This window comes from Helianthus annuus, chromosome 6 (assembly GCF_002127325.2).
Source record: "Helianthus annuus cultivar XRQ/B chromosome 6, HanXRQr2.0-SUNRISE, whole genome shotgun sequence".
Classification (NCBI taxonomy): Eukaryota; Viridiplantae; Streptophyta; class Magnoliopsida; order Asterales; family Asteraceae; genus Helianthus; species Helianthus annuus.
In genome coordinates this window covers 43,184,206-43,203,187 of record NC_035438.2, presented here as the reverse complement: position 1 = coordinate 43,203,187, position 18,982 = coordinate 43,184,206, and the positions used below count along the sequence as shown (strand labels likewise).

The 18,982-nt window shown below is 38.3% G+C and overlaps 1 long non-coding RNA gene and 1 other non-coding gene across 2 annotated transcripts; one reads left to right on the top strand and one right to left on the bottom strand.

The window, feature by feature from the left end:
* Positions 1-2,478: 2,478 nt before the first annotated feature.
* On the bottom strand, positions 2,479-2,585 carry LOC118479948. The gene has a single exon (XR_004861590.1). It is a non-coding gene; the product is annotated as a small nucleolar RNA R71 (small nucleolar RNA).
* A 6,739-nt stretch (positions 2,586-9,324) lies between these two features.
* On the top strand, positions 9,325-11,149 carry LOC110865308. The gene is made up of 6 exons (XR_002550521.2): positions 9,325-9,443; positions 9,534-9,588; positions 9,728-9,806; positions 9,887-10,006; positions 10,587-10,773; positions 10,957-11,149. It is a non-coding gene; the product is annotated as an uncharacterized LOC110865308 (long non-coding RNA).
* The last annotated feature ends 7,833 nt before the right edge of the window (positions 11,150-18,982 follow it).

The following is an 18,982-nucleotide window of genomic DNA, read 5'->3' as shown; positions in this document are numbered from 1 at the left end:
ATTTTCAGGATGAAATGAGCTCAAATTCACAAAAGAAGCAAAAAGACAACTAATTCTAGCATAAATACAAGAAAAGGAATAAAAGTAGACTGCCCGGACCCTCAACGGCATCCTCCAAAGCAAAGAAGAGAAAACAGAAGCCTGAACACGCCCCGTGCTCAGCCAGCACGGGGCCGTGCCCAAGAAGCAGCATAAAAGACAAACTTGTAGAAGCTTCTATTGCCCACCACGGGGCCGTGTCCAGTGAGCACGGGGGCGTGGTGAAAGTACAGCAGGCGCATTAATTGTAATTGCGAATTACAATTAATGAAGAGAGAATGTCAGACGGGCACGGGGGCGTGTCCAGCGGACACGGGGCCGTGCCCAGCCTTCTGTTCAGCCTATAGATAGGAGTGCTTGGTTTCATTCCATCTCATCCCTTGGCACACCACCTCTCTCACACTTCATCCACCACCCACCACCACCATAACACCATCATCCACCACCATCATCCATTGTCCATCGTAGAGTGTGTGAGTCGTCTCGGGATCCAAGATTGATAGTAAGAGTTCTTGACAATCAAGGCCATGTTTGCCTAAGTCTCTTACATCACTTGGTGAAGACAAGTGTTTAGTATAATACTTTTTATTTTTAATCTTTTGCACTTTTTATTTGGTTTTGTATTAATGACTTTAATAACTAGTTGCTTACGTTGAAGGTGATCTTTCCTTATCGTTTGTCCGTGGTGTCTTGGCATTATTTTACTGTCTATATAAAATAAAAGATTTTCACCATTCATATTTCCACGGTCTATATGGAGGTATGTTGGCTACCTGGTCGGGGGTTAAGGGAACGGTTTGGTAAGGGTCTTGCCCTTGTTCAGCGTTTAGAGGTCCTGCTTGGGACCTGGGTCAAATTTAGTAGGATCTTCTTCAATGCCCATAGGTATTGGATGGCGGGGATCCAAACTCTTTGACCCCCTCATAAGTTAACTACTATTAATACTATAACCCTGCTATTTAGGACTGTATCCCTGCTGACTCAGACTACTTAGCCGAGGGTAACGTCACCACCGAAAACGGGGCCTACCACAATTTGCATTAATAACTTAATTCATTATCTTCCAATAATCCGACCCTTTAGGATTGTATCCTTGCTGACTCAAACTACTGGGTTGAGGGTAACGTCGCCTTCAAAAGAGGGGCCTACTACAATAACTAAGATAATCTCTTAAACAAGTGCAAAAGTGCGAAAATAATCAAAGGTTATACTAATACACGAGTCGGATCCAAGTGATTCATCTTGTCTATCTGTTTTTATTTTATTTTATTTTTCAGCATTTAGTTAGTTTTTATTTTCTTAGTTTAAAAATATTTTTCTCACTTTTTGATTTGATTAGACGTTGAGGATAAACCGGTATTAAAAGCTCTTGTTTCCTTGGACGACCTCGGTATCTTACCAACACTATACTACGTCCACGATGGGTGCACTTGCCCATATGTGTGTTTAGTGTTAGTGAATATCGTGTTTTATAAATTTAAAACTTGGCTAAAGGTGTAAAAAGGGCTTAATTATACATTAAAAATATATTACACTACACACGCATCAAGTTTTTGGCGCCGTTGCCGGGGACACAAGGATTTTAAGAAAGTTAGGAATCAACGGCCTAATCATATTTTTATTTTTCTTTTTAATTTTTAGGATTTTCTTAGTTTTTCAGCTTCTGCAGAGCTCAGCACGGGCCGTGCCTGGTCGGACACGAGCCGTACCCAGCATCGTTACTGGCAGTTTTTAGTTTTCCAGGTTACAGAAGGCTGACCATGGGGCCGTGTCGGTGCAACATGGGGCCGTGTCCAACTTCCAGTAACTGGGATCTGGAAAACATTAACTGTAACTCCGACCACGGGCCGTGTTCGCTGAACACGGGGCCGTGGTGAACCTTCTGACCAGCACTCTTTTCTGTTTTTATTGCAGGACTTGGAACTCGACGCCAATCTTACATAGTGTATGAGCTCCAGTTCTAATAAGGACATAAAGGAACCTCTAGAAGAACCCGAACGCTTTCTCAGAAAAACATTAAAAGCTAAAAACCAAGAGAAGGTTTCGGGTGATCCACCTCCAATGGCGGACCAACGTACCATCATGGATTATCTACGACCCACCGTAGGTAACCTAGGCGCCGCTATCAATGCTCCGAATATTGAAGCTAATAACTTCGAACTTCGGCTGCATTTGATACAAATGCTCCAAAACTCCGCAACCTTCCATGGGCTTGCGGACGAGGATCCCCATCTACATATCACCAATTTCTTAGAAATATGTGATACCTTTCGGATCAACGGAGCATCAAATGACGCCATCCGCCTCCGTATGTTTCCTTTCTCACTGAAAGACCGAGCGAAAGCTTGGCTCAACGCCCTCCCAGCTGGATCGGTAAACACCTGGGATGAACTAGCCCAAAAAGTTCTATATAAGTATTTCCCTCCCGCTAAAACTGCTAAATTAATGACTGAAATTAATACATATTCACAAGAGGACGGGGAATCCTTATATGAAACTTGGGAAAGGTTCAAGGAGTTATTACGCAAGTGTCCGCATCACGGCCTTGCGATATGGCAACAAGTATCCACTTTCTATAATGGATTGTTGCCACACACAAGGCAGACAGTTGATTCTAGCTCCGGGGGACTTTTAGGTAGTCGATGCCCGCATGAAATATATAATCAAATTGAGGAAATTGCTCAAACCAATTTTCAATGGCACACCCCCCGGGGAAATAAATCTATTGCCCCAGGCGCCCATAAGGTCGATGAAAGCACTTCTTTACAAGCCCAAATCGAGGCCCTTTCTTCGAAAATAAAAAAATTGGAAATGACAAAAACAGTCTCGGTTATGGCTTGTGAAGGGTGTGGTGGGTCACATGAAAATTGGAGTTGTATGAAAGAAACGGACGATCAACAAGAAATGGTAAACTACATTGATAATAGACCTAGGCCGTCGGGTCCCCCAACGGGAACTTACAACCAAGGATGGCGAAACCACCCAAACCTTGGTTGGAGAGAACCTGGCAATAGTAGTAACCAACAAACCCAACGAACAAACTTTCAACAACCAAGAAATGAGTCACCAAATTTCACTCAACAACAAAGTGGAAGAGAAAGGCTTGAGGATACTGTATCTCGCCTCATCTCCGACACTGAAAAGAAAAACTCGGAAAGATTTCTACAATTAGAATCAAATTTTAGAAATCAACAAGCTAGTATTCAAAACATAGAAAAACAATTAAATCAAATAGCTCAATATTTTGCCGAGAGACCGCAAGGCGCATTACCTAGTAATACCGAAACAAACCCAAAAGCGCAAGTTCACCTCATCACACTACGAAACCGAACCGTAGGGCCTGCAGAAGCGCCGCTGCCAACCGAAGAAACAGTACCCACACCTCTGCAGGAGAAGAACTCCCCTCCGTCACCAGAGCTTACCAAAGCTCCTCGCGTTCCGTACCCCGGTAGGTTAATTCGTCAAAAGACCTATGAGCAATTCGCAAAATTCGAAAGTCTATTAAAACAATTGCATGTCAATATTCCTTTTATCGAGGTCCTAACCCAAATGCCCAAATACTCTAAATTCATGAGGGACTTCCTTACGCATAAAAAGAAAATTGAAAATTTGCAATTAGTCAATTTAGGCGAAGAATGCTCTGCACTCGTACTCAATAAACTTCCTCAAAAGAAAATCGATCCTGGAAGCTTCACGATTCCCTGCTCAATAGGGGAATCCCCCGTTCGTAATGCTCTAGCCGACCTTGGAGCCAGCATTAACCTCATGCCCTCATCAATGTTTAAAAAACTCGGCTTGGGAACCACGAGTCCCACAAAAATGAGCATACAACTCACTGATCGCTCCGTCAAATTTCCACAAGGTGTCATCGAAAACGTCTTGGTAAAGGTAAGCAGGTTCGTCTATCCAGCCGACTTTGTCATACTAGATATGGAGGAAGACACCGAAGTCCGCCTCATACTAGGAAGACCCTTTCTTGCCACCGCCCAAGCGGTAGTAGATATGAATGACGGAACACTCACTCTGAGGTATGGGGATGATGAAGTAAAATCCGGAGTTAGGAAGAGAATAGAGGACGACGACCCGGTCAACTACATGAAGGTTATTGATTCAAGCTTGGATGCTGCTCTCCGACGGTGTAACATGGGACGCCAGGCATCCCACTCAGAAAACATATAACCTCGCATTGGGTCTAGCCAAGGACCCTTATAAACGTGGCGCACCACGGAGGCATTCCGCGGAACTATCCTTAGATTACTTTAATCTTTTAGTTTTAATTTGCAGGAATAAAACACACTCATGGTGCTAATGGATGAATAAGGGAACGAGAAAAATGGCCCCATGCACAAAGAACAGAGCAACCCGACACAAATCTCCATCACAGAAGGCTCAACACGGGCCGTGCCCAACCAACACGGCCCCGTGCTGAGCCACCTGCAGAAAAACGCCCAGTTCAGGTAACTGGACACGGGCCGTGTTCACCGGACACGCCCCCGTGTCCAGGCTTCTGTCTCAATTCTTTAATTTCTGTTACTGGCACCTGACCACGGGGCCGTGCCCGGTCACCACGGGGCCGTGTCCAGGCTGCCAGTAACATAAATCTTTGCTTTTTAACACCACACCACACATCCAATCAACCTAAAAATTTATTTTTGGGACACATTGAGGACAATGTGTAATTTAAGTGTGGGGGGAAGCTAACACTTTGAAATTTTGCAAGTCCTAACAACAAGCCTTACACAAAACTCTATTGGAACCGCTAAACACCCCAAATTTTTTTTCAAAAATTTTCATTTTTTTTCTTACTTGTCTAAAGTTTAAGTTGGGAATCACAAGATTAATAAGGTTATATTTTTATAAAATTTACAACCGAAAGCGTCGTGATAACAAGAACCAACATAAGAAAATTATGAAACGGCATAACAAGTCTAGTTAAAATTTAATTATATATACTTGATCACATTAAAAACCCATTTCCACGAAAGTGAGTTTTGAGCCTTTATTGAGCATACAAATTTACATCTTTAGACTAAATGCTCATTTTTCGTTTCTTGTGTGAATAGCCGCTTGGTTCTTACAACTCTAGAACTTGCCACGACGATACATTCCCGGTCCTTACCAACTTAAACCCAAGTAAGTAAATGATGGAGGCATTACCATTTTTCTTTCTACACCATTATTTTTCATTTTTTTTACCACCTACCCAAAATCCCCCTAGTTAACCCCTTTGAGCCTAAACCTTTCATTTCATTACCCTAAAACCCTTTTTACCCACAAAAAAAAAACCCTTTTTATTTTCACCCTTTATTTTAGTATCAAGCTCGGTTTTTCGCAAGCTCGCTCTTTTATGTGACTGATAAAAAAAATGATGATGAAGTTAAAAACAAACAAAGCTATACTAATAAAAGCTTGTTTGGAGAAATACTTCAAAATAAAAAGCCACTAAAAACAAGGTGTGTTACGAAAACCGACGGTTTTACACTTTTCGCCCTTTTTACTAACCACTAACCCAACCACCCACCTTTAACCCAAGCCTAACCCTTCACCCAAAAAGTCCTCTTGATATTTACAAAGGTAAAAAGTTAAAAAGGAGGAGGATTGATTGCTTGGCAAGCCTATGGAAGGCGTAAGTTCCATGCCGCTCTCGAGTGATTCACCAAAAATACACCTTCGGCCGAGTGTTGAGTGATTTATCCCGTGAGGTATGTGAACTTGTATATAAATGGAATTTTAAAAAGGCATGTTATGCCCAAATAAGTAATTTATCCTATGAAACGTTCTAAATAAATCATAACGAATAGGATTGTAAATAAATAAAAATAAAACCTAAAAAGATCTTGGATTCCCGACACTCTATGACAAGCCAAAAACCTTCTCTTCTACCTATTCCATTTGGGAGTGTAAGCCACATTTAAAGAGTTTTGCTTGAGGACAAGCAAAAGTTCAAGTGTGGGGGTATTTGATGTGTGTAAAATGCAACATATAAATCACACCAATTAAGGCATAAAACTAACCCTTTTTAAGTACTAACGTTGGAAAAAGAGTGTTTTTGTCTTCCTTTTGTATTTTCAGGATGAAATGAGCTCAAATTCACAAAAGAAGCAAAAAGACAACTAATTCTAGCATAAATACAAGAAAAGGAATAAAAGTAGACTGCCCGGACCCTCAACGGCATCCTCAAAAGCAAAGAAGAGAAAACAGAAGCCTGAACACGCCCCGTGCTCAGCCAGCACGGGGCCGTGCCCAAGAAGCAGCATAAAAGACAAACTTGTAGAAGCTTCTATTGCCCACCACGGGGCCGTGTCCAGTGAGCACGGGGGCGTGGTGAAAGTACAGCAGGCGCATTAATTGTAATTGCGAATTACAATTAATGAAGAGAGAATGTCAGACGGGCACGGGGGCGTGTCCAGCGGACACGGGGCCGTGCCCAGCCTTCTGTTCAGCCTATAAATAGGAGTGCTTGGTTTCATTCCATCTCATCCCTTGGCACACCACCTCTCTCACACTTCATCCACCACCCACCACCACCATAACACCATCATCCACCACCATTATCCATTGTCCATCGTAGAGTGTGTGAGTCGTCTCGGGATCCAAGATTGATAGTAAGAGTTCTTGACAATCAAGGCCATGTTTGCCTAAGTCTCTTACATCACTTGGTGAAGACAAGTGTTTAGTATAATACTTTTTATTTTTAATCTTTTGCACTTTTTATTTGGTTTTGTATTAATGACTTTAATAACTAGTTGCTTACGTTGAAGGTGATCTTTCCTTATCGTTTGCCGTGGTGTCTTGGCATTATTTTACTGTCTATATAAAATAAAAGATTTTCACCATTCATATTTCCACGGTCTATATGGAGGTATGTTGGCTACCTGGTCGGGGGTTAAGGGAACGGTTTGGTAAGGGTCTTGCCCTTGTTCAGCGTTTAGAGGTCCTGCTTGGGACCTGGGTCAAATTTAGTAGGATCTCCTTCAATGCCCATAGGTATTGGATGGCGGGGATCCAAACTCTTTGACCCCCTCATAAGTTAACTACTATTAATACTATAACCCGGCTATTTAGGACTGTATCCCTGCTGACTCAGACTACTTAGCCGAGGGTAACGTCACCACCGAAAACGGGGCCTACCACAATTTGCATTAATAACTTAATTCATTATCTTCCAATAATCCGACCCTTTAGGATTGTATCCTTGCTGACTCAAACTACTGGGTTGAGGGTAACGTCGCCTTCAAAAGAGGGGCCTACTACAATAACTAAGATAATCTCTTAAACAAGTGCAAAAGTGCGAAAATAATCAAAGGTTATACTAATACACGAGTCGGATCCAAGTGATTCATCTTGTCTATCTGTTTTTATTTTATTTTATTTTTCAGCATTTAGTTAGTTTTTATTTTCTTAGTTTAAAAATATTTTTCTCACTTTTTGATTTGATTAGACGTTGAGGATAAACCGGTATTAAAAGCTCTTGTGTCCTTGGACGACCTCGGTATCTTACCAACACTATACTACGTCCACGATGGGTGCACTTGCCCATATGTGTGTTTAGTGTTAGTGAATATCGTGTTTTATAAATTTAAAACTTGGCTAAAGGTGTAAAAAGGGCTTAATTATACATTAAAAATATATTACACTACACACGCATCAGTCCTTAACATCTTTAACTTGGTTCGAGTTTCTGTCTCCACCTTTTCTTTGAATTGCTTGAAAGTTTTGAATGGTTGATACTTGGAAGTTAGTAGATATGCCCACATGTAGCAAGTGCATTCGTCTATAAGTAGAAATATGTACTTACTCCCAGCATGTGTTGGTGGGGATATAGGACCACACAAATCTCCCTAGACTAAATCCAGAGGTCTTAAAGATCTGAATTTCGCCTGATTTAGGAATGGTGTCCTACTATGTTTTCCTAATAAGCATGCGTCACACACTTGACTAGCATGACTTATTTGAGGAACTCCATGTACCAAGTTCTTTCGAGTCATTTCCTAAATAGTCTTAACCTATTTTCCCTATACGGGCTTGGGATATGGTAACTTATTACCGCTTGGTCGGGTATGAGATCAGTGACCAATGTGTCCAAAATCCAAATAACCCGTTTTAATCCTTTATGCTTGATAACTTAAATATTGGGGGTTATTGCGACCGTGTCCTAGATATCTACGACTCACTTAATTGCAAGTGACGACGACCAAAGCACGAGGTGTAGGCATACACCTGACAGATGCTAATGATATGATAAAATATTTTTCTTACCCAATATGGGGATAAAGTGATGTGTCGGTTAATCATGTATCGGAGTTTAGTTTCGGACTCCCTATGTATTGACAAGCATGTAATGTTGGTTACAAGAGATATAGTTTGTCCCAATTTATTTATGAAAATTGATATACCAAATGGTACATAAAATGATTATTAAATATTTTCAAAACGTGTCGGTTAATTGTATTTACCAGTGAAAACTGACGTATTTTCAAAAGACTAAGCACAGGTTAGCAAAGTACGAAAATAGGCTGGAAGCTACCCGGTAATTGCATATTAGAATTTGCACCTCCAAGAAAAAAGCCTAGTAGTCTTTATGTAATCATTTTATTTTGATCCACCTGTGGATCTTTTAGTACACTATCGTCTGTATATTATTTTGAACTTTCGAGCATCTGTACTTTGTAATAATTATTTTATATTCTTAAGACTTCCGCTGTGTTAAATGTGAATATCTATATCAATCATCACACATAAACCCCAAGTCCGGACCCACCGGAAAATCAGGGTGTGACATTGGTGGTCTAGTGGCAAGGCAAAACTTATTAAAACACCTAAGTGTGATATCTTGATTTCAAGTCTCATGAGAAACAATAAATTCGTTTTCCATAAAAATCAAATTAACTAGTTTTACAATGTTTAATTTTGTTTAAATAGATCTGATATAATAGTTCTATTTCTTTTGGTTTTCGAATTTTCGCATATTTTTAAATTATTAGTATTATAGATATTCATTTACTTATTTTATAATAACACATACACATCAGTATATTTATTTTATAATGTGTTCGGTTAATTGTTTTCCTTAAACTATTATCTATATAACTATATAAAGCAAATGTGATGTACACACATGTAATTTTACATCGCGTCCACTAGTTTATGCAACATGTACAACTAACAAATGCTTATTTTATAAGGGTGAAATTGTAAAAAACACCAAATTTTAACCCTTCAATCTCCCCTTCAATTGTTTCGTATTTGCTCCTTCATTATGGATGATTGAAACCAAACATTGAAATACCAAACTGAAGACACGAATTTAATTCGCATCGTCGTTTTGAAACCCCACAATTATTTAACATGGAACCCTTACTTGAATTCTATGGTCATTTGTGATTTTAGTTGCCTATTATCAGGTTTGCATCATCGAATTTTGTTAAACCACTCCTTCCGGTCATTGAACCGCAACCATTCTAACTTTGTCAACTTCCTCAATTGTGAATCAGGTTTGCATATGAATACACATTTATACTCACTTATCTACTTTCCGACACGAATCAGGTATGCGCCCTTATATCTCACTCTTAATCATTCTTGCTAACGTATTAAATTTGGAAATTTGATGTCTTATTTACAACTACTTTCTTAAATTTATCCAATTAGGGTTGTGATTATGATTGTATATGTTAATCTAATGCAGCAACAATATGATGATGGATATGAATTAGTTTCGGAACTATCTGAAAATTGAAAAAGATACTCTGTTTGGGAAGAAAAAGGTTAGGTTTTATGCAGAATGTTGATTTTGGTTTTACAAAATGGTTATGTTTAATCCTTGTTTTTGTTTATGAATTTGTAGGAAGTCAAGGGTTTTGATATCATTGGAAAAGTTATGATTAAGAGCAATTGTTGTGTTGAGATGTTGAATTTAGTTTTGGAAGAGATGATTCAGAGAGGGAGAATTATACACTCTAGTAAGGTAAAATGAGCCATTGAGTTTGTTTTAGTGATGGTTAGGGCTGGAAATTAACGACACAACCCGAATACATGCCATGAGTTGACACAAAGTCAATGACAGCAAGGTTAGGACTGGAAATTAACGACACAACCCGATACACCGTGTTTGATTATTGTATGTTTGTTCGAGTTACACTTTGTTTTGCTGCCTATAGTGACTGAACCACACAGTCAATGACAACAAGGAAATCACGATATTAGACCATAACATATGAAACTGACTGAGCTTGAAATATTGCTAAGTTGTGACATGTACTAATACTTTTGTGGAATTGGGTACTATTGTGGAGAGTGGAGAAGATAACTTTAAAGTTTGGTTTCATTTGGGATGCCATAGCAACACTTCAGAACGATATCGTTTTTTAATATTTCAGTTATCATCATACTAAATTAAGTCCAGTTGTTTTATAGTCACCCAGTTTTTTTCTTACTTTTTTCCATCCTGTTGTTTGATTCAAAGCACATGGTATACATTTTTTATTTATTGGTCGTGTGTACATTTTGTAATTGTTTTCTGATTTAAAAATATAATAAAATATCAGGGCTTGCTCCTGAGATTCCGGAGGATTTATACCACCCGATCAAGAAGGCAGTTGCGATCAGGAAGCACTTGGAGAGGAACCGAAAGGACAAAGATTCAAAGTTCAGGTTGATTCTTGTTGAGAGCAGGATTCATCGTCTTGCCCGTTACTACAAGAAGACCAAGAAGCTTCCCCCTGTCTGGAAATAGTATGTTACACTATTCTTAGCTAATATATCTTTTATAAATGGTCATCAATATTGTTTTGTATACATCGTTTATTATCGTCATCGTTGGGATCCATTGCTGGTCAAATTGGATTGTTTAAAAAAAATCATTTTTGACAGTTTATATACATTGATTTTCTAATAAATGTTCATTATGTTTTGCAGCGAATCAACCACTGCTGGCACTTTGGTGGCTTAGAGAAGTGTTATCTGGAGGAAGGGATTCGATTTTTGAGTTTTATGTTATGTTTTTTAGTTGAAATATTGTTCTTTGTTTGGAACATGGAAAGATTGTGTTGTTTGAAGAACTTGTTAGAAATGTAGCATCAATTTATGCACTTTTCATACCTTATGTCTATTTGGAGTTTTTAAGTTCCATTTTATCACTTCTTTTGTGCACCAAAGTGGTAAATATAGATTCAAGATTAAAGAAATCAAAAACTAAAAATTAACTCAAATTCAATACAAGACCATCACCAAGTACTACCCCTTTTCAACCTGTCAGTTTTACCACGTCTTGTCGATAAGCGCGTTTTGTTTTTCTCTTTTGGGCATGAAATCTTTTTTTTTTGTTTTTGCTTGTCATCGGCTTTGTGTTGCTTCATGAATGCTACAGACGGTTAAGTACATTTATTGGTTCTACAGATAGTAAAATCGTACATGTCACCAAGAGATGGTGAACTGGTACATTGTCTTAGCTATGGAGTGCAGATGGTCTTAGTTATATGATTTTTTTTAATAATTGGTTTGTTATAAACCCTTGTTATAAATTTTAAACTTGGTTTGATGAGTTTGTGAGTTTTATTTAGCTTATATTTTGATTACTATTGTTAATGAGTTTAAATTAACTTATGCATGGTTTAGAACCGACCAAATTAATTGAACCATGTGCAACTAAAATCGGTTATGAAAATCTAAAAACTAACCGATATTCGCATTAACTGCCTTTTCCTCATCGTATAATTTATTTAAAAACTATCTTTATATTTATGTTTTGTTAATATTTTAGAAGACTCTCAGTTTGGGGAATGTGATGAGAATGTTATTAGTTTCACACATTCAATTTAACCCAAATATATACATGTATAGTCTTGTTTAAAGTGTTGCACATGCTATTAGCAATTCAAAGAATATGAACTTAGTAGATCATCTATATGTTAAAAATTTACAGCGTAAAATGTTATGTATTCGAAAAAACCTAAGGTCGGGCCGGTTATATTTATGGGTATATCTTACATAGCATATGAAGGAAACTTTGTATACAAGAATATTTGCAGTTGAGATGAAAGATGGCCATAAAAATCAAAAGCTAGGTTACTTTCAAACACAGTAAAAAGCATGGGTCCAAACATCCTTGAAAAAAACACACCAAACAAACAATATTGTTGGTTTGTTACCTCCTCCAAAATTAGTAAATATTTATGTAGCTTTAATTCACTTCTCAAAGTCAGAACATGAAGCAAAGACGCGACAACGTTCGATAGGATTGCTCTTTGTGAATTGATATATTAGTTGATTTAGCGAATTGGTATTAAAGATAAACTATGCGAAACTCGTCATGCAACATGGGCTAAAAAACATAAGGAACCCGCGGCAACGCGCGGGGATTCCCACTAGTTTTCTTAATATGGTTAAGAATGATTATGGTGTATACAAAATAAATAAAGAAGAATAGAAAGCTTTTAGACTTCCATATCTCAATAACATATACACATTAGTGTAAAGCATTTGGTTGATTGTTTTCTCTAAACTATCATTTTCTTAATACACTTAAGAATGATCATGGTGTATATAAAAAATTAAGTTGTGTGAGATTAAATATATTATTAATGTAATATTTAATCTTGTAGCCTTTATAATCATTTATATTATATTAGATCAAAATATATTAATAACCTATTAATAATTAGTTGGTAATTGTTGATGGACCATATTACCCTTATTAACTAATTAGGTTTCCTCTTGGGTGTATAAATAAGGGGATTATTAGAGAGTTTAGGGGTTACACAAATTAAACAATCACAAACCCTCATAACATCAGTTTTCGTCTCTCTCTCCATAACCGAAATCAACCCTACTTTCGGTTCTTCACCATCATCACCTTACACCCTAAGGAGGAACCAGATCATCCTGACAATCATGTCGAACTCAATGGCTGCATCTCTGACTGGATTCTCTACCGGCCTGTCTGCTGTAACAGGTATGTTATTCATGTTTTCCATTAAGTTTAAACAGAACTGAACCAACATGTGGTATCAGAGCATATGTTGATAAATCAGTTCTTGTTTTGTATCCATTATTCTGGGATCAAAAATCTGGAAAACGGAAGTTTTTTTAAGCCTTAAAATCAAAACTGTTTTCGAGTTCTTTGTTGCCGAAATCCCTGTTTTCGGAAAAGGTTATTTGATAAATTGACTCGAAATCATAAAGAATTAAACTTGTTGTCACGAAATCCATTACAAAAACCATTAAAAATTCAGGTTTTGGATTTCCAGAATTATGTTCTTATTTTTTTTTTAGGGTTCATCAATTGTTCTAAGATGAAACTCGAAAGTTCCCTAAGATTTGGAATATAATTTGGATTAGTGGATGTTTTTCCAATGTTTGATCTTAATTTTATCTATTAAAAATTTCAAAAACTGTTAATAGATTTCAGTTATTATTTTCGAAATCATTTGATAAGTTTAGATCAAAAATAAAATAGGAAACACTATCCCACAATCCCTTAAATTTCGAGTTTTAGTTATTATCACAATTAACAGCCATTAACTGTGGGTTTCGAAATCATAAATGTACAAATCGCACAAGTCCCTTAACAGTCACACAAGATCAGATATGATCTGATCGCACAAGACATTCGCACAAGATCAGATCTCAAAAAAAAAAAAAGGTCTGATCGCACAAGGGAAATCGCACAAGATTTGTGGATCGCACAAGACTTGTGGATCGCACAAGACATTACTGATCACACAAGTTATTGGGCCTTACTGATCGCACAAATTATTTGGGCCTCACTGATCGCACAAGTCCTTACTGATCGCACAAGTTTTGGGCCTCACTAATCGCACAACACTTGGGCTTTACTGATCGCACAACACTTGGGCTTTACTGATCGCACAAGTTCGATCCGCGATAACAGGTGGTTTGCTATTAAATACTTGGGATGTATTAATTCTTAATAGCTTAACTTGAATGAGCTTCTGATGTATTAATTCTGGCCAAAGCTGATTTAATACATCTATTTATTGTTCAAGTATTATAAAAGCTATGTTAAGTATGCATTACAAACGTGAAATGTCTTAATTCTGGCCAAAGCTGATTTAATTCATTTATGTTTAGCATGCTTGACAAGTGCATAACTAAAGTGATTGTCTCAATTCTGGCCAAAGCTGATTTGTCACGATAACTTTGCACACATACTTAAATGATTACACTTCTGGCCAAAGCTGATTTGTCTTCGTTTAAGTAGAATTTTACTAAGTCTATTATTTTGATGTTAGTAATAGACATTATCACAGCTTCATAATTAAAATGGTCATTATTTATGCCTGCCTTAGTATAACATGCCCATTAGATCACATTAGGACTTCTTCCTTTGTATCATAACTTGCTCATCTTATTTCCATTATCAGCACCCAATTGCGGGATTCCACCTTTGACTGGTGATAACTTTGCTGCATGGAAGGATGCTCTCATGCTTACGCTTGGGTTGCTGGACTTTGATTATGCACTAAGAGAGAATAAGCCAGCGGACCTTACCGCTACAAGTACTGCTGCTGAGCAGATAGTCCATGATAAATGGACTAGGTGTAACCGCATGTCTCTCATGTTCATGAAGCAGTCCATTCATAACTCAATCAGAGGAGCCATTCCTGATTCTGAAGATGCTAAAACCTATTTGGCTTCTGTGGAGGATCAATTCAAGGGAACATCAAAAGCACACGCCAGTACTCTTATCCTCAAGCTGGTGACAACTAAGTATGATGGGAGGAGCGGCATTCGCGAACACATCATGATGATGCATGACATGGCCAATAAGCTGAAGGGCCTAGAGATGGAGATCAGTGATGGTTTTCTTGTTCACTTCATCATCACTTCGCTTCCTTCGTCCTATGAAGCATTCAAGATCAATTACAACACTCAGAAGGACAAATGGACGATGAGTGAGCTGATCGCTATGTGCGTGCAGGAGGAAGAGCGTATGAAGATGGATCGCACTACTGATGTTGCAAACTTCACCACCTCCAGCTCAAAGAAGAGGAAGCACAATTATCAAAGAAAGGATGCTTCTAAGGTTCAAAAGCCAAATCCAAATCCTAATACAAGTGCATCTTCCAGCTCTAAGAACTCCTTAGGCAAACCCTATTGCAAGTTCTGTAAGAAGACAGGACATAAGCAAAAGGAATGCCCTGACTTCAAGGAGTGGCTGGCTAAGAAAGGTAACGATTTTTTCATGATACTTGAGTCCTTTAATTTAAATGTTCCTGCAAATTCTTGGTGGTTTGATTCTGGTTCTATGGTTCATGTTACCAATTCACTTCAGGGATTCCTTACAATCCGGAAGCTGGGAAGAAACCAAAGAACACTTAAAGTTGGAGATGATCGGGAATTAGAAGTGAAGGCCATAGGAACATTACAATTATTTTTGAAAACTGGTTTATGTATTAAACTTTATGATACCTTATATGTTCCTGAGGTAACTCGGAACCTTGTATCAGGACCAAAGTTAGACATGGACGGTTTTGTCGTTTCTCATGGTCATCGCAAACTCTCTATTCTCTATGATTCTGTTGCTTATGGTACTGGCATTCTGGATGGTGGTCTCTATAGATTAGAACTAGATGATAATTCTTCCAAATCTTTGTTGTCATATAATATTAATGAATCACTCACAAAGATGAAACAGGTTCGAGACTTAGAGACTTCATCTATGTTGTGGCATCAACGTTTAGGCCACATCTCAAGAGAATGATTAAATCGTCTCGTAAAGGATGAAGTCTTACCTCCTCTCGATTTCACTGATTTTGGAACATGTGTCAAATGTCTTAAAGGCAAAATGACATCAGCGAATAAGAAAGGTGCCACTAGGAGCTCTAATTTATTAGAACTCATTCACACTGATATTAGTGGTCCCTATCAAATCGCTGGCATCACAGGACATACTTCATTTATCACTTTCATTGATGATTATTCTCGTTACATGTACTTTTATCTCATTAAGGAAAAGTCTGAATCTCTTACAACTTTTAAAGATTATAAAGCTGAAGTTGAAAAGCAATTAGATCGCCAGATTAAAGTTGTGAGATCAGATAGAGGCGGTGAATACTATGGAAGACATACTGATGTGGGTCAAGCTCCTGGTCCATTTTATGAGTTTTGTAAGGGCCAGGGGATTGTGAACCAATACACCATGCCTGGTACACCTCAGCAGAACGGTGTCGCTGAACGAAGAAACCGTACCCTTATGAACATGGTGCGCAGTATGTTAGCCAACACTAATTTACCATTATTCCTCTGGACTGAAGCGTTAAAAGCAGCTGTTCATATACTCAATAGAGTTCCTTCTAAATCTGTCCCTAAAACTCCTTATGAACTTTGGACAGGAAGGAAACCGAGTCTTAAATATATGAAAGTATGGGGCTGCATTGCTGAAGCAAAATTATATAATCCTTTCATAAGGAAACTTGACCCTAAAACAGTTACCTGTTTCTTTATCGGGTATCCTGATCATTCAAAGGGTTATCGTTTCTATTGTCCTTCCCATGTCACCCGTATTGTTGAAACCAAGCGTGCTGCGTTCTTGGAGGATTTCAAGGTCAGTGGGAGCAGTACCAACCCTTACGAAGAATTGCAAGAAGTACAAGACGCGGGGGGGGGGGGGGGGGAGAGACTCGTCGCTTACCATTACTCCGTTGACTCCTCTTGTACCCCATGCAACAGCACCTGAAGCCACTGCACAAACTCCAACTCCACAACCAGAACCCATTATACCTCATAACGAAGGCACATCAAACGCTCAAAACCAAGACAACGCTGAACCCGAAAATCAACTCAGGAGGTCATCTAGGCAGAGACGGCCTACTAATTGGGATGATTATGTTACCTACCTGACTGAAATGGATGCTGGAAAGCTCAATCATCCTATCTCTTATAATGAAGCCATTAGCAGTGATCAGTCTTCTGAATGGAACAAAGCAATGATTGATGAGCTTGAATCCATGAAGAAAAATGACGTTTGGGATTTGGTAGAATTACCCAACGGTGTCAAACCTGTAGGTTGTAAATGGGTGTTCAAAACAAAACTGGATCCGAATGGGAACGTTGAACCCTATAAAGCGAGATTGGTTGCAAAGGGCTACCCTCAGAAAGAGGGAATTGATTATCAAGGGACGTTTTCACCTGTCTCTCGTAAAGATTCATTAAGGATCGTTATGGCCCTAGTAGCTCATTTTGATTTAGAGCTGCATCAGATGGACGTCAAAACTGCTTTCCTTAAGGATACTTAGACGAAGATGTTTACATGAAACAACCTGAAGGCTTTAAACCTGAAGGTCAGGAGCATCTAGTCTGCAAGTTGAAGAAATCCATTTATGGGTTAAAACAAGCATCACGTCAATGGTATCTCAAGTTTGATGAAGTCATGAAGAGGCAAGGTTTTATGAAGAATCAAGTGGATCAATGCACCTACCTCAAGATGAGTGGGAGTAACTTTACTATACTTGTCCTTTACGTAGACGATATTCTATTGGCAAGTAATAGTTTAGACATGTTGCATGAGTCGAAGCGGTTACTCTCGCATAACTTCGACATGAAGGATCTCGGAGATGCTTCTTACGTCATTGGCATCGAAATTCACCGAGATAGACACACAGGGATCTTAGGATTGTCTCAAAAGACTTACATAGATCGTGTCCTTACACGTTACAACATGCAACAGTGCAAACCCTCCGTCGCTCCAGTAGCTAAGGGAGATGTTTTCGGTTCATTCCAGTGTCCGACAACAGAGGTTGAAAAGGAGCAAATGAGCCAGATACCTTACGCGTCAGTAGTCGGGAGCCTGATGTATGCTCAAGTCTGTACTCGCCCAGATATCGCTTATTGCTGGAATGCTAGGTCGTTATCAGACTAATCCTGGCCTAGATCACTGGAAAGCAGCTAAGAAGGTCCTCAGATATCTGCAAGGGACGAAAGACTATAAACTGACTTATAGAAGAAGTGATCACTTAGAAGTGGTAGGTTATTCTGATTCTGACTTTGCCAAATGCAAAGATGACAAGAAATCCACTTCGGGCTACATCTTTATGTTAGCAGGCGGACCTATCTCATGGAAAAGTCATAAACAACAATTAACTACAACTTCCACGATGATGGCAGAATACATTGCTGTTTACAACGCAACCTGTCATGGAATGTTGCTTAGAATCTGATCACTGGACTCAAAATTGTTAATTCCATTTCTAGACCATTGAAGCTTTACTGTGATAACTTAGCTGCCGTTAGTTTCTCGAACAGTAACAGTTCGACTAGAGCTGGTTTATATCTCGATACAAAATATTTGTTCGTGCGTGAACGAGTTGAGGAAAATAATCTTTGTATTGAGTATATTAGTACTAAAGATATGCTAGCGGATCCGATGACTAAAGGTCTCCCACCTAAAGTTTTCGAAGAACATGTATCGAATATGGGACTTACTAAAGACATTGTTTAATGGCATATTGTACTAGCTTATGTTTTTAATTAATAAAATTTCCTCAGTTTGATTTTGTATGTCTCTAACATATGTTCTGCCGTTGTAATGACATATAAACAAATATAAGTACAAATCAGACGCTAAAGGGCTTATACATATTTTGAACGTAACTATTAGGTTTTAAATTGAGGCTATAGTATGACTAATGGGGGTCCTGAGTCGAGTGATGATTCAACGGCTGTATTTCTCTGCTATAGTTCTTGGTTTAAAGCTAAAATGAGTGTTAACTCCTGGCCAGGCTTACCTAATACTCATGATAAATGATTACTCGGCTAAGTGGGAGAATGTGAGATTAAATATATTATTAATGTAATATTTAATCTTGTAGCCTTTATAATCATTTATATTATATTAGATCAAAATATATTAATAACCTATTAATAATTAGTTGGTAATTGTTGATGGACCATATTACCCTTATTAACTAATTAGGTTTCCTCT